This window comes from Stegodyphus dumicola, chromosome X2, assembly GCF_044657685.1.
Source record: "Stegodyphus dumicola isolate Sdum_Otavi_A_Nest chromosome X2, ASM4465768v1".
Classification (NCBI taxonomy): domain Eukaryota; kingdom Metazoa; phylum Arthropoda; class Arachnida; order Araneae; family Eresidae; genus Stegodyphus; species Stegodyphus dumicola.
The window spans coordinates 19,207,902-19,224,421 of NC_140781.1; the positions used below are offsets into that span (position 1 = coordinate 19,207,902).

The following is a 16,520-nucleotide window of genomic DNA, read 5'->3' on the forward strand; positions in this document are numbered from 1 at the left end:
CTAAATTATCCAAATTTTCAAATTACAAACATAATAAACATAATAGGCACTATAAATCTTAATGTAAGCCAAAGCAAATACACTCTTAGACAAAAAAAAAAAAAAAAAAAAAAAAAAAAACGACGCACCAAGAAGGAGTTATCCGAATCGGACGAAAGTCGGTAGAAGTGATGTACATGTACAGAAAAACAAATGATTACAGTTTGAGAAAAATTGTATGATTTACTGAAGTGATAGAGCTTCACAAAGTGAAAAAGTCAGTAACGCGTTTGTCCACCTCTGGCTCTCATAAGAGCAGTTATTCAGCTTGGCATCGATTGATAGAGGTTGCGGATGACCTCCTGGGGGATATCGTTCCACATTCTGTCCAACTGGCAGGTTAGATCGTCAACATCCTGAGCTGGTTGGAGGGCCCAGCCCATAATGCTCTGAAACGTGCTCATTAGGAGAGAGATCCGGCGACCCTGTTGGCCAAGGTAATGTTCGGCAGGCACTATAGCAAGCAGTAGAAGCATATGCAGTGTGGGGGCGGGCATTATCTTGCTGAAATGTAAGCCCAGGGTGGCGAGACATGAAGGGCAACAGAACGGGCCTTAGAACTTCGTCGACTTACCGCTGTGCTGTAAGGATGCGACGGATCACAACCAAAGGGGTCCTAGTATGAAATGAAATGGCACCCCAGACCATCATTCCTGGTTGTCGTCCTGTCTGCCAGAAGACGGTCAGGTTGGTATCCCACCGCTGTCCGGGGCGTCTCCAGACTCGCCTTCGCTGGTCATCGGGGCTCAGTTCAAAGTGGGACTCATCACTGAAGACTATTCTACTCCAATCAGTGACATTCCAGTGCGAATGAGCTCGACACTACTGCAAACGGGCTTGACGTTGTACAGAGGTCAAAGGTAGTCGACGCAAGGGGCGCTGTGACCTTATCCCCCTTTCTGTGAACCATCTATGAATGCTCGTTGCACTCACTGAAGCACAAGTTGCACTTACAATCGATGATAATGATGCATCTGGGGCTGTGAGTGCCGCTCTGACGATTGCTCGCTCTTCACATTCTGTCGTTTCTTTAGACCTACCGCTTCCTTCTTGACACTGCGTGCGGCCATGGTTCACCCATTTCTCCCAACATCGTCTAATGGTGGCATCGCTCCTCAAATGTCGAGCTATTCGCCGACAAAATCAACCGGCTTTTTTGAGCCTGCTACACGACCTCTCTCAAATTCAGACATCTGCGCACCTGTATGCGAGGCATAGTTGAGTACTCGGGATGAAATTCGTGAAGAATTTTTGACCTGGAATCATAATTTCTCCTCTTAAATATCCTGCCAGTTGCGCAGCTGATCAGATGCGCTGTAGCGACAAACGTTCATTCATTTGCAACCAAAATGTAAAATTTTGCATTTTCCGTCGAAACCTGTATGCATATCAATTTGTGATTTGTGTCCGTCCAATTTTTTTTTATATTTTATATCTTCTCGGTGCGTCGTTTTTTTTTTTTTTTCTTTTTTTTGTCTAAGAGTGTAAAAAAACGCTTCAGGATGTCAAAATTGCTCATCTTATTAAATAATATTTCATTTAAAACACAAACACATAATATATAAAATAGTTTACCCGATGAATTAACCAGGAAAATTCGAAATTATCAATCAAAAAATATTCGCGCATTGTGATGCACAGGTATTGTTAGCAACCGCATAACTCGTATTCGAACAGCAACCGCATCATTCGTATTCGCATAGAAACCGCAATAGCAACCACATGACAGATGCAAGTAACGAAATGGATGTGGGAGTAACGAATCGGTATTTCGAGTGAGCCAGATGTTCCCGTTACTCGGTAACGAACACGTGCGGTTTGCTCCAGCTCTAGTGGGTAGGTATTAGAGCTTTGATGGCGGGAGGAATAAGTTACAAATTTTTTTTAAAATTACTTTTGTGTTAGGAAAGCACAATATAAAAACAAAACTTTTAAAAAAGCCAAAATTTGATAGTTAATACTGATGCTTCTAATATTATATAACATGATTCTTGACATTTTTTTAAATGCCAACTCTGCAGATTATAAACTCCTTCAACTTCAGATTTTTAGTAGCATGAGGTAAACTCTTGGTGTATTCTTTGCTAAGGAACCACATGCAAATTTAGACTTCTTACATGTTTCTTAAAATAGGCTATGATAAAAATTACCAGGGTCTAAAAATACTTTTTTGTTTTATTTATTAAATTAGAAATACAGGAATGTGTAATAGTGTGAAATCATAAAGCAAAATCGGATTTTCATTATTGCTTTCGTAACATTTACAGTTCTCAAATCTTGTAAATCTCATAGTCTAATAGCTGTATATGAATAACCTTCATTGAGTATCATTTCTTTTATTATTACTATGTTCATATAACTGTCTACGTTTTATTTTAAATTTTATGCAAATTTTTTTACATTACTTAGACATTTTATCTAGCAGATATCTGTATTTGTTGTAATAAAAGTAAGAGTTCAATTTATATAAAAAAATTTGACTACATGACAACTGCTTAAATACCGATTTCAGCATCTTAAAATGTAATTATTATAAAGCTTAGATATATTCTTTGCAGCCATATAGTGTAACTAAACTTTAGTTAGACGTAGGCTTGCCAGACGTCCCGGTTTTCAGACAAAATCCCGGTTTACTTCCCGTCCCGGTAAAAATTAAATTTGATTTTATAGATGACCAAAAAAGTCTAAAAATAAGTAACTGTTAAGTATTATTTAGGATAATTACTTTGTCAGCTATCTGTACTGTATGAAAGGTGAAATTTATAGAAGAGTGATGATCTGCCAATAAATAATATTGTCATCGTATTGTCTTGTGTCGCCAATTGTGACCATGTGCGATTCGAGAGGCTTTTCGGACTCGCCGCTAGCCGCTTGTGATAGAGATAAGATAAATCAGTCTCTTTCGATGGTGTCTGTTGTGTTAGTGAGCTAGCACTGTTTTATTTATGTTTTAAATTAAAATTTATTCTTTCTCTGTTAAAATGCCAAAACGGTCGTGTAAATTCATCGGGAATTTACTAAATGAATTCCCCTTTTTTTTGAAGAAGCTATGTATTGGCAATGAAGATAAAGACGATAGAGTTAAATGTTGACATTGTAATTCTGAGTTTTCTGTTGCTCAGGGTTGTCGATCCGATATCAAAGATCATTTGCAATCGAGTAAACACAAAAAGCGTTTAGCGTGTGCTGCCAGCTTATCAAAACTGACCACTATTAAACTATGTATCTTTTTTTAAGACTGAGTTCTAATGATAAAAACTTCACAGCGAAAGTGGCGGCCTTTGCTCACCACACAGCAAACCATAGCCCAAGTTTCAATTCGAATTCTTATTTATCAAAGCTATTTTCTAAGATTTTTAACCTAAATTCTCAGTCAGAAATACTAAGTGTGAGGTAATAGTTTTAAATGCCATAGCTCCTTTAGTTCAGGAAGAGCTTAAAGAAGACTTGACCAAGTTAAACTATGTATCTGTAAGTATGGATGCATCAAACATAAAGGTTATAAAACTTGTGCCAATTGTTGTGTGCTACTTTAATCCTAATTCAGGTGTGCAAGTAAAGCTGTTAGATTTCAAATTTGTGGCGGGGAAAGCATCTGAAATTCTTACAAATTACTTATGCTCTGTCCTGTTGCAAAACGAGTTGCACAGCAAAGTAGTGGGCTTTTATGGAGATAACTAAACTTCGGTGATTTGAAAAGAGCAGGGCAAAACGATATTTTCTATCAACTCAAGAATAGGCTAGGATGGAAAATCAGTGGAATCAGATGTGGAGCACACATTGTGCACAACTGTGTGCAAACTGCATTAGATAGTCCCCCAAATGATATTGAGGCCTTACTGGTTAAGATTTATAAATACTTCTACATATACACATGTGGAAGTATTTAGTATAACTAACCTAAAATAATTTTATGAATATGCCAAGATACAGTACCGTAAACTCATTCAACACAACGCCTGGTTTCTGTCAATCACGCCTGAGCTGGAAAGAATTTTACAAGATTTTTGAAGGTCTGAAAGCATTTTGTTTAGACCAAGAAATGTGCGCATCAACAATAAAAAACTTGTTTACTGATTTAACGTGCAGGCTGTATTTGTGGTTTGTCCATGGACAGCTTGCAGTCTTTGACAAGGCCGTTCTGGTAATGGGAAAAGGTAACGCTACAGCTTTTGAGATTTCTCATAAAGTTCTCAAAAGAAACCTAACAGAAAGAAAGGCTTTAAACTTTAACCCTATGGGCACAAAGAACATCTACAGGAATCTAGACGAGCAAGTCCGTAACAGTGTGAAAAAAGAATTTGATGGATTTTATAAAAGATGCATTGCATACTTGGACCTCTGGAAGAATAGTTTTGGAAATGCTGAACTGTTTTCTTGGGTGAATCTGACCAAAACAAATGCTCTTAATTGGGAAAACACCGAAACTTCTGCTGAAATGATTAACAGCAGTCTTCTTGATGTACCCAATATGCAAATAAACACTGATCAGGTGTTTGATGAAGTTGTGCTTGCTAAGAAGTATTTGCAGTCAAATTGGGAACTGTGGAAGCAAGAAGAGTCTACCAGGGATGTGATTACTTCCAAGTGAAGAAAAATGTCTCAGGCTGTTTGATCACTTCAAGGAGAATCACACAGCAGTCTCCAATCTGATCAAGATTGTTGAATATGTCTTTTGCTTACCTGGGACATCAGCACCAGTTGAGAGAGTAATTTCTTTGATGAACAACGCATGGACTGATGATAGGGGTTTGATGAAGGAATCTACAGTTAAAGGCTTGATGACATGTAAAATTAATATTAGATTAGCTTGTAAAGATTTTTACAAGATCAAAAACCAAAAAAAAAAAAAAAAAAGACTTTCTAAAAAAATGTCCTAGTGAATGAAAAGTACATGTAAACTAGGTCTAAAGTAACAACTGAATTGAGAACCATGTAAGAGATCCTATTTTAAAACTAAACAAGAACAAAAGGCTTATGACTCAGCTAACCACTCGTGGCAAGATAACTTATGATAACAAGTTCAAATGTAAAATTTAAATTCAAATAAACTAGTAGCCAAAGGCTACCCAAATCAGTTTAATGCAAAGTTGGCTCTAAACTTAACCGGTATGGAATTCAAATATAAGCAACTATAATGCAAGACTGCAAATCTTATCTTATCTAGCAACCTAGTAATGTAGTCTTGAGAGGCAAAACACACTTTGTTTTACAAGCTAAAAACCTCATTTGCGTTCTGGTGGGAAAACAGACGAGGGAAGTGACAGTAAAGATCCCAAACATAAAATAACTAGTTATAAAATAAAGGAATTTTACATTATACTTTGTTACCTGATTAATTATTCACTACATGTAATAGTGTAATACATTTTTGTTTGCATCATATACAAATTATTTATTTTGCTTAAATGCTGTCCAAAACTGAACAGGATTTTGCAAACATATTGCCTATATTTTTCAACCTATAGATACAACACTTCTTCACTTCAGAAATAACATTTATTTTCTGAGAAATCAATTAATTTCATGTGTTAAGAAACATCACTGAGTTGCTGTTTGAAAAACTGTTTCAGAATGAAAAATTTGAGGTAACTATAAATATTATGATCACAACTTTTAAACCATTGCTATGTAAAGCTGTCATATAAAAATGATGTGGTGTATAAAGCATAGAATAATAAAAAGTAACAGTACTTTTCAAAATATTTCATTTAACTCATAATTGGCCCACCAGTGGCCGAGTGGTGAAGTTGCTGAACACTGGTAGTTCGGTCCGAGGTTCCAATCTCGCGAACAGGCTGGCTGCATGGGTGTTTTCGTGGTTTTCCCCATGTGTAACTTCTTTACGAGCCAGTTTCCCTTAGAAAGTCCTCCATGAAGGCATTCCTTTCCTTAGGCAGATAGCCCTAGTGTGCTTTGCCGTAATCTCAATAAACCAAAAAACCATTTAACTCATAATTAAAACATGCTTTTTTTTTTCTTTATTAAAACAAGCTAATTTTTGTTGTCCAATGATTAGTATAAAAGGGCAAACAAAATATAGAGATCTGCGTTTAAAAAGAGAGAACAGTATTTATGAATAGAAAATAAATATGTAGATAGGCTAGCAGAAAAAGGATGTCTTAAGAGAAACTGGCTCAGATTCACGTACATTCGATTTACTTCAACTTGAAATATTTTTTTAATCTACTTTTAATAATAAAATTGAAAACTAAAGTAACATATAATAGCTTTAAAATGCATTTATTAACCTTTAATAAATTTCATTACTCATAACATGCGATTCAGTGTTTCAAGAATTTATCTTAACAGTACTAAGTGTTGAAAATTAGAAAAAGACTTTCTTTTTCCACTATTATAATCAAGGGCTTATTTTTTTTAATTGTTATTTATTCTTGATAATATTTATCCTTGACACGTTTTTGTTGACGATTTGCCATTTTTTTTCCCCGATTGTCATTGGCGATACTAAAGCTGTTCTGTATTAAGTTTACTTTGAATTTTAGAACAGCTAATCTTGAATGATGTATCACATCTCTTTTGTGTTTACACTTTTCCACCTGTCTGAGCACCTGGTGTTTTATAATAATCTGAAAATGGTACTGAGAGCAGTTCATTTTTGTTTGTGCTGTGAGTCATGTTGATTTTGATGTTTAGCATGTGCAGTGGATACCATGTATATCTTGTCCCATGCATGTCCAACCAGAGATTAAAACATTTTCAACTGCAAGAATAAATTTTACCTATTAGGTACAGTTACTGAAGCTATTGCTAGTAATTTGAGGGAGACTGTAGACTTTAGAGGATGAATAAATATTTTAATGAGTAGGGTGAATGTGTTTTAAATAACAAAATAAAAGTTGTTATTTATTTAACTTAGTTTTTCTTTTACACAAACTATATGTTTTCTATATTCTAAGTATTTAACAAAATTAGAAATAAAGTAATTTGTTATTTATTTTTGCTAGCATATTCATTACTTATCTTAATATATTAATTCTAAATTTTATTATCAAAAGAAGATACCAAAAGCCTTAAACAGGATAAATCCACTGTGCAATTCGATAATTGCCATTGTTTATTGTTGCGTTATCTAAAGTAACCATATACTCAAAAGATGAGAATTCTCTTAAACTGCAAGTAGTAATCTTGGTGAACATTCACTGTTGTTGGTTATTCAAGACCTTTACTCTGCTTACCTTATGTGATGATTCTATATTGTAAATGCTTAGTTCACAAAGGGAGTAAGTAACATTCATGTTTATTCTATGGATAAGCTCTGTTTGTATAATGAGTGTATATGTTATAAATAAGAAATGCATTTGTTGTGGAATTATGTTTGAATAGAATATCTTATATTTTTGCATTTATCCATATGCAATAAATTTTACTACTGTGGTTTTCTGTTTATTAAATATCTTATCTAGTTATTTTTATGTTTATTAAATATCTTATCTAGTTATTTTTATGTGTAATTCCAAGAAATATTTTTATTTACTCGTAGTTTATTGTAATAATTTTGCATTTTAGTTAAAATCCTCCTTCCCAATCAATGAAAAATTACTATGCTTGTGCATTTCATAGGTGCCTATATTAACTATTTTATTTTGCTTTAGCATATTATATTTTAGTCATACTGTACTAAAATTGCAAATAAGTTAAGAAAGTTTTAAATATTTATTTAGGAATGGTTGTTCATCATTTAGAATATGGAAAGGGTGGTCATAGATCATAACTGATTGGTGCTTCGCTAAGTGAAACACTATTTAAAGATCAATTTTAATATGAATAAAGGGCGTTTTGAGGAAAAGAGTGGATGCTGAAGAAAGAAGTAAATGTTTGCTATTTTATGGTGCTTTTTAAGTATCTTTTGGTAAAATAAGTAATTGATAATGCATATTTGTTGTAAATTATGTTTAATTTGCAGAACCTGCTTACTGTATTTTTCTTTTACATAGTCATAATTTAAAATGTGGGTGATAATGGATTGACTTTGGGAAAGAAAGATATGTCAAAGAACAAACTGAAGGTAAGCAAAGCAGCATTAATTGACATAGATTTTATTTTAGCAAGAGTACTTTCAGCAACAGCTAAATAAAAGACAAGCATTACTAACAGAAAGGGAGCCTGAAAAATTTTTGAAAACTTTCCAGGGATGTCTTATAAAGGGAAAATAATGGTAAGAAGTAAAGCAAGAGGGCCATCTAAGGATGGAAAATAGAATTAGAAATGATCTGTTTATGGACAGATAAGGGTACTTTTCCGTTTCACTAGTGCAAATCTCGTGAAGCAGACTTTATTGGCGGCAACACACAGTATACACATAAAAAATGGTGACAAATGTTAGTTCTAAGAATTTTTTATTTTGAAGGTATAAACATTTTAATGTTCTTTAAAATTTTGTAAAAAAGCCAATACATAAAGACGATAAATCTATAAATACACATTAATTTAAGAATTTACTATGCTTTCATGGTACAACACCCTGATTCGCCGGTTCACATCACGTGACCCCAAGTGATCTCATCTCATGTAAACTATGCTACAAAAATCTAATTCTCTCAGTAATTATCTACACTAATTTAAAGTTAAATCTTAATTTGAAATACAAGTTTAAACCCAAGAATTGTTTCAGTTCGTACGAATAGCTTACTCTGAAAATAATGAACCTATATTTCATCTGGCTCATAGGTTACCATTTTCAGAAAAAAGAATTGTTGAAGTTCAAGTAGCAGAATGATTAGCACAAGGAATAGTAAAACCTAGTTCTTCAGAATATTGTAGCTCAGTTGTAATGTTTAAAAGAAAAGATGGAACACCCCATTTATGGATTGATTATAGGAGATTGAATAAATTAATAGTAAAGGACAAGTTTCCTCTCCCATTAATTGAAGATATTCTGCATCGGTTGCACAGATGACATGTGTTTAGTATGATGGATCTTAAAAATGGGTTTTTCTATGTTTACGTAAACAAGGATAGTAAAATGTACACATCATTTGTAACACACGAAGGTCAATATTAATTTCTCAAGGATCCTTTTGGACTGTGCAGTTCTCTGGCTATATTTCAGAGGCACATCAACACTATTTTTCAACCTTTAATTAATGATGGTATTGTTTTGCCATATATGGATGATGGAATGATCTTGTTGTCCTCCCTAGAAGAAGGAAACGAACAGCATGAGCAAGTCTTAAAGCTTGCTAGTGAATAAGGGCTTGAGATTAATTTCAAGAAATCTCGCTTTTTGAGTAAGCAAATTTAATTTTTGGGTTATGTTATTAATAAAGGTAAAGTTTTTCCATCCACTTTAAAAACGAAAGTGGTCCTTAATTTTCTAGAACTGACTAATTTGAAACAAGTTTCCTTGGTTTTGCCAGATATTTTTGTAAATTTATTCTGAACTTTTCCATAATTGCTCAACCATTAACTGATCTCCTTACAGAGGCTATCACTTCTAGGGACGTGCGTGGCTACACGAGACAATTCCGAGAAACAAGATTCTAGTAGCACTGCTTCAAGCAGGAGGCTTCCGAGAAATGTTTCATCTAGCTAGGCGCAACATGTCCCGGCTATGAGCAACATTTTTAAACTTTCCCGAAAATGTTCCATCTGGAGATCAAGGATCAAGGATCAAGGAAGTTAATTTACGGAGTGCACTAGGCTAGGCCTTTAACTCCACATCATCAGAGATAGAATAATTACATCAAAAGAGGGGTTCATCTAATAAGGGAAAATTTTGAAGCCTAATTATAAAAATAAAAGCTTTTCAGATAATGCCTTCCGCATGAGGGGGAAAAAAAAAAAAGGAAAACTTTTAGAAAGTCTTTAAATTAAATTTTGTGTTTAAAAAGGGCCAGGGATAAATTTTGAGAGAGGAGTCAACATTCAAAAAGTTTTGAAAAGAATAAAAAGGTGCAATACATTTCCTCGATTCTTGATATCAACAGCAAAATAAAATCCTTAGGACAAGCAATCCGGAGAGTTGGGCAAAAAGGGCTGGGGGTGAAACCCGTTGGGCAGGTTCTAGTAGCAGTTCAGTGTTATACACTGAAGGAGGAGAAGAAAATTATTGGTCGCTTTAGTGCGACGTTAAAAGGTCCCCTTAGGGGACCATCTGGAGATGTGTTCCTCGTATGTTCAACCAATCAGACGAAAGTTCTGCTTCTGATGGATCACGGGTAACTTTCAATATGGCAATGGCTCTCACTGTGAAGTCATGGACAGTGGAAATAGAGGCCGATTTAATTATTGCTGTTTTGTTGTAATATAATTGCGTGAGTTATTTTAAAAATATTTATATGTTCATTAAATATATAATCGTGGAAATTTCAGAGTTGACAGTATTTTACGACGTTCTTGCAGTTCGGATTTGTTTACAAATTGTTCGTCGCCAAAAGTTGCCAAATTTGTCGTATTTTGTGCTGATTGTGTATTATCAATGTTATATAATAGAATTTTATTTCTTAAATTTAAAATGAATAATTTTTTAAAATATGTTTGTATGTGTGCGGCTTTTCTTCTAATTACTTATCTTTTAAATTAATTGCATAATCAGTGAGACATTTTAAACAGCATAAATGATGCATAAAAAAAGAAAAGCATAGTTTATGTAATAATAAGAATACTCATTAAATTTGTTTATTATTTTCATGTTATTAATGAAGTACTTTTTGGATTATAAGTACATTAGAAACTATACTTTTATTGTAAATGCTACATATTCAAACATTGGAAATTTATGGATTTATTATTATGTATGATGAAAAACATTTTTACGGTGAAACACCGAAATCTGGAGAATGTCGACTCTCACCGGTGAATGTCAACATTCACATAGTCTCTTGGTGTTATGTCCGAAATACTTTTGGTTGATCTTTACAATATGGTAACTGGTAGTTTGGCGACATTTTGGAGGCGATAAAGGTTACTACCTGGGACTTTGGTAATAATGTGAGCATTGCTCAGTTCCGATTATGCATTATTTTGTGTGAGGGAAATGAGAGATCATGGGATATGTCATGTGATATTAATGGACGAATTACGGTTCTTTAATCGGAAAAGGGGGGAAGTCGGGAAAAAATCTGGAAATTTTGTATTTGGCTTTATTCTGTGTGGTGTGAAACAGCGTTTGTGAATTTTTGGATCCCATGGCCATAACTAAAGTGAATTCGAAATGGGTATTTAGTGGTATTGAAAAGGGTAGTAATAAATGTTTCTTTAAGGTTGTGCGAGATAGAAATAAAGATGTTTTATTAAGTTATTTATTTTACCTGGTACCTTGCTGTGAAATATAAGTATGATTTTAAAGATCCTGAAACAGAAAGAAGAAAAGTTTATCGGACACGTAATCAAGATTCTGAAGAAGATTAGGTAAGTTAGTATTTTTAATTATTTGAGGATATTATTTTTATGCATTGTTCTAAATGTAAGGTGGAAGTAAAGGAATTTGGTATTATTGGGAAAATTGTTATTAGCAATGATTTAGTTTAAAGTAATTAGGATTGTAAGGTAATTTTTATTAATTTAATGTATGTGCTCATTTATATTTTAAGTAGTGTTTTTGAATTTAATTATATTTTAATTAAATGATAGTTATTTTGTGAATTTCATGTGCGTAGGAATTTGATATACATTTTAGTTGAAGTAAACGTGCATGGAAATAATTTAAATATCTGACACTAAGTATTTGTAATGGTTGCGGTATGAATTCGTTGGTGACGGTTTTTTGATATTTTATTTATTTTATATGTGGAAATGTTCATATTTGGAAAGGGTAAATACTTTTTCGCGATCAGGTAATTTCATATATGTTCTTTTTACCGGGTTTAAAGATTGAGAAAATTGTCACGTATTTTCGTGAAATTTTTCTAATTTATGAGAAAAAAGCAGTGTACATGGACATAGTGAAGAGTGTGCGCAATGCCATTTTTGTGCAATTCTGGGATTTTTTTTAAGTAAAAATAAGTCGACGTGTACATGGTTTAGTGATATTTTAATTAAATGATAGTTATTTTGTGAATTTTATGTTTGTAGGAATTTGGTATACGTTTAAGTTGAAGTAAACGTGCATGGAAATAATTTAAATATTTGATACTAAGTATTTGTAATGCTTGCGGTATGAATTCGTTGGTGACGTGTATAATGTAATAGATGATTTAGAGGTAAAAGTTTTTGGATATTTTATTTATTTTATATGCGGAAATGTTCATATTTGGAAAGGGTAAATACTTTTTCGCGATCAGGTAATTTCATATATGTTCTTTTTACCGGGTTTAAAGATTGAGCAAATTGTCATGTATTTTCGTGAAATTTTTCTAATTTATGAGGAAAAAGCAGTGTACATGGATATAGTGAAGAGTGTGCGCAATGCCATTTTTGTGCAATTCTGGGATGTTTTTTTAAGTAAAAATAAGTCGGCGTGTACATGGTTTATGTGTATGTGTTATTTTGAAAAACGCGTAAGGAGTATGGTATTGTGCACTTTTTCCCAATTTTGCAGTGAATATTTGTCATGATTAAGCAGTTTTGTTAGATAAAATTTCTAGCATAAGTGTAATTCGGCTAGTAGATTGTTGGAAGAAGTGTTCAGTAGATAAAAAGAAAAGAAACATGTCTTTATTTCGTGAAGACAAAATGGCGGCGGGAAAAAAAAAATAGAGGGTTGCTGTAGGAGAGTTGGTCGCCAAATTTTCGCCAAAAAAACGCCAAGTTACCATAATGTAAAGATCAACCATACTTTCCAAATACAGTCAAAAGTCGTTAATCCGGACTCGTTGGGAATTCGCCGATTCCGGATTATCGATTTTTCCGGATTATAGATCATCAGTTTAAATCTGGTAAAATGGCATGCAAAAATTATAAAATTAAAAGTATGAAACCGTAATTTACGAAATAAAGAACAATTATAATCTAAAGGGTATCAAAATTTACAAGAAAAAAAAGCTTAATATTTATTTGTTTACTTTATTAAACATTTCTTTCAATGTAAGTTGTTTAAGTTGCTTCGTTTCATGTGATAATACTTTCTCTTTAATTCTATTAAACAGACATAATTTCTTGTTCAGTTACAAAGTTCCGCTGTTCAAGTCCTATAATTGCTGTGTCGAGAATACCGACTAATTTGTCAATCGAAATTTTTTCGTTTCCAATAACCTCTGTTACTTTCTTCGCTATCGGAAGCGAATTATAATGACGAAGCATTTGATTTAAATCATATCAAAGACAGAGTACATCGAGATGAAATACTACATTGAGTAAGCAATTATAAGCCAAATAAAATAAAAACATCTGCCCTTAAGATAAGGATAGTGCTGACAGATCAACTTCCAATTCATTGCACGCCGCCGCGGCGTTAAAGATAAACAAAGTTTAGATAAACAAACGTTAAAGTTTAGATAATCAAACGTTAAAGTTCAGGTAAACAAAGGATATGCCTTTATCCATTTTTTGCAGCAATTCCACTTTTTGTTTAATGGACTCCGAAAGATACTTTCGCTTTGTATATCCTTTACATATTAGTAAATATATATTGGAAATTGTATTTGACTTAATTGAAAGTTCAAGCTTACTTTTATAAAATTGCTCTAACAGTCTGCAAAAAATAATAATCCGGATCCAATTCGAAGATTAAGGAACAACGCAATCTGCAACATTAACTGAAATAGATAATTAGATAATTTTAGCTTAGCTTATTCCATCCGTTATACATTAAACGCGCATTCGTAAATGTATTTTGCACACGCGCACACGTAAATTCGCAGCGGTAAAGGTCAACGCGACACATGCGCAGAAAGTTTGTAGCTTTGAGGTCCGGATTATAGATTATTCCGGATTATGGGTGTCCGAATTAACGACTTTTGACTGTACTCTTATTTCTGACTTACACCGGTCAATGTCGACATTCACCATGTACTAATGGTGAATGTTGAACATATAACAATATTATATTTTCTTCTCCGTAATTCAGTCGCGAATAAACGCACTTGAGACTTGAAATAAGAACTTAAGAACATGAGAACCTAAAACACACAATACATCAAAATGAGAAAGGAAAATAATAGAAGTTAAAAACTTACTTAATTATACAGTACGTTCTAAATGAGAAAATAAAATAACAGTAATAAAAAACTTAACTAAATTATGTGATTCAAATCTTATTTATTGCAACAACTTAAACTATTATGGCACTTTATGACTTCTCTTTTCGACTTTCACCAGAGCATATCTGTGATTGTCGACATACACCGGTGAGGGTCCGAATATACAGGAATGTAGTGAAATATTCGGTCTTTCACTGACATATTTGGTGAATGTTGATATTCTCCGGTGAAAGTCGACATTCTCCAATTTTGGTCTTTCACGGTAACATATACATTCATTAATATAAATCTTATTCATTACATTAATAAATATATATCAACAACTTCTAAACCGTCGCATCTCTCTATCTGTATGTAAATATATGACTTATTAGATGTGTATCTATATATATGTATGAATACAGAAATGAACATTGCCAAAAAGTTTATTTGAAGTTACTTCTAATTCATATTGCGATCATGTAATTGGCAGCAACTGTAGTCATCAGTTCTTTGCAAATTATTATGGATATGTTATAATCAGTTGAAAAATAATTGATGAGCATTTGAGTACTAAAGAGTGTACAGATTTTGTTTTTGGGTTAATTCATAATTATAGATCTACATAATATAAACATGACTAATAATAAGAAATGCAACGGCTGTGCATTTATAACATTTGATTACTTAAAACAATGCACAACTGATTATCACCTTCATGTGTGTTTACATAATGAATTGTAATTTCCAATTGTGTGCACGGGCCTACTAGTGGCCGAAGCATCATTGAACACTGGTAGTTCCGTCTGAGGTTAGAATGCCGCAAATGGGCTGGCTACATGGGCTTTTCTTGGTTTTCCGCATTTGTAGCTGGTATACGAGCCAGTTTTAAAAAATCTTCTACAAAGGGATCTCTCCTGTTAGGTAGATATCCTTTCACATAAAAAAACTCATGATGTGCACCTCCTAATTTCTAGAGTTGGTATAATTAATGTGTTTTAGGTATATTACTGAGTGTCCTATGGGACAGCAAACAACTCGCACATGTTTGATATCTCATGTATTCATATGCTTTATTTAATCTTCATTTTGCTGAATAGTATCTGCTGGCTGTGAGGATGTAAATATCAGCCATATAAATTTTTGTCATAAAAGGTTTTTTTTTCTTTTTTTGTGTGTGTCTGTTTGTTTATATTTATGGACAGAACAGTAATTATGAGCCATAAAGTTAGTCAAGAAAATGCTTTCACCAGGTCACAAATTTTCCAGTGAGCCATCAAATTTTCATTAGAATGCAGACATCAGAAAATACACATAAGTAATGTCTGATAAATAGACTTATCCAGCACACGTTTCAAATTAGTCTTAGTGTATACAGAATTTGGCTATAACTGATGTAATTGATTGCTATAACCAGAAGTGTGTTTATCTGTTACTTGAAGTGCCAGAGTGGAGATCAATGTGGTTAACTTGATAGCAATCACCTTTCTATTATCTTCCATAACTAACAATAAGGTTTATAATGAAAAGAGTGTGAGCAATACAAAACAACATGAAGAAGCAAACGTCACTTTTGACAATCTGAGCGATAACTGATTCTTGTTTGGCTATAATCTTCAGCCTGTTTACCAAGTGAAGATGGTAACCCAGTTTCGTGGAAGAGCGATTCTCAGAACTTTTCTTCCAAACGTTTTGTTCCGGCAACAAATATCGTATGTGATAACAGCATTAGAAAGGTAATGACTTCCACTTTGGCGACAACAAAAGAAATGCTTTCAATCTTTTGAAACAATGTTTATGTGAAAAACATGTACCGAGCATCTATAATCAGCACAGCAAGACTGAAATACACACTGATGCCAGTACCCATGCTTATGTTGTTTTCTCATGCAAAGATCTATGATTGATAATTGCTTACATCCTGTTTATTACACGAGTAAAAAGCGCATCTGATGCAGAAAAGAAATTTACCAGTTATGAATTTGAGGTATTAGCTGTAATTTAAGTTTTGAAAAAATTTAGGGGTTATCTTTTAGGTAAACACTTTGAAATTATTACCGACTGTAATGTGTTCAAAATGATGATGAACAAGAAAGATTCAAATATATGAATAGCACGTCGGGCATTGATGTTAGAAGATTTCGATTACGAAATAGAACACAGAACAAGAACACGAATGATAACTGAGCAGATCCCCTGGTATGCTCATCACTCATATCAATGAGGATAGCCTCATTTTGAAAATACAAAATGTTCAAGAGCAAGATGATCACATCTGAGCTATCAAAGAAGTCTTAAAAATTAAGTCTTAAACTTATGATGACTATAGTGTTAGAGCTGATATACTTTATAAATTTGTAGACAATAATGAATTACTTGTTGTTTCAGAATCAATGCAAA

General features: G+C 33.3%; 1 long non-coding RNA gene across 4 annotated transcripts in view; it reads left to right on the top strand.

The window, feature by feature from the left end:
• Positions 1 to 1,759: 1,759 nt before the first annotated feature.
• Positions 1,760 to 16,520, top strand: part of LOC118198305 (uncharacterized) — a 69,874-nt gene continuing 55,113 nt past the window's right edge. The window contains exons 1-3 of one of the 4 annotated variants that reach the window (XR_004759737.2): positions 1,883 to 2,100; positions 5,508 to 5,627; positions 7,725 to 7,870. This is a non-coding gene — a long non-coding RNA (uncharacterized LOC118198305). The other 3 variants (XR_004759739.2, XR_004759736.2, XR_015039205.1) reach the window with 3 other exon arrangements.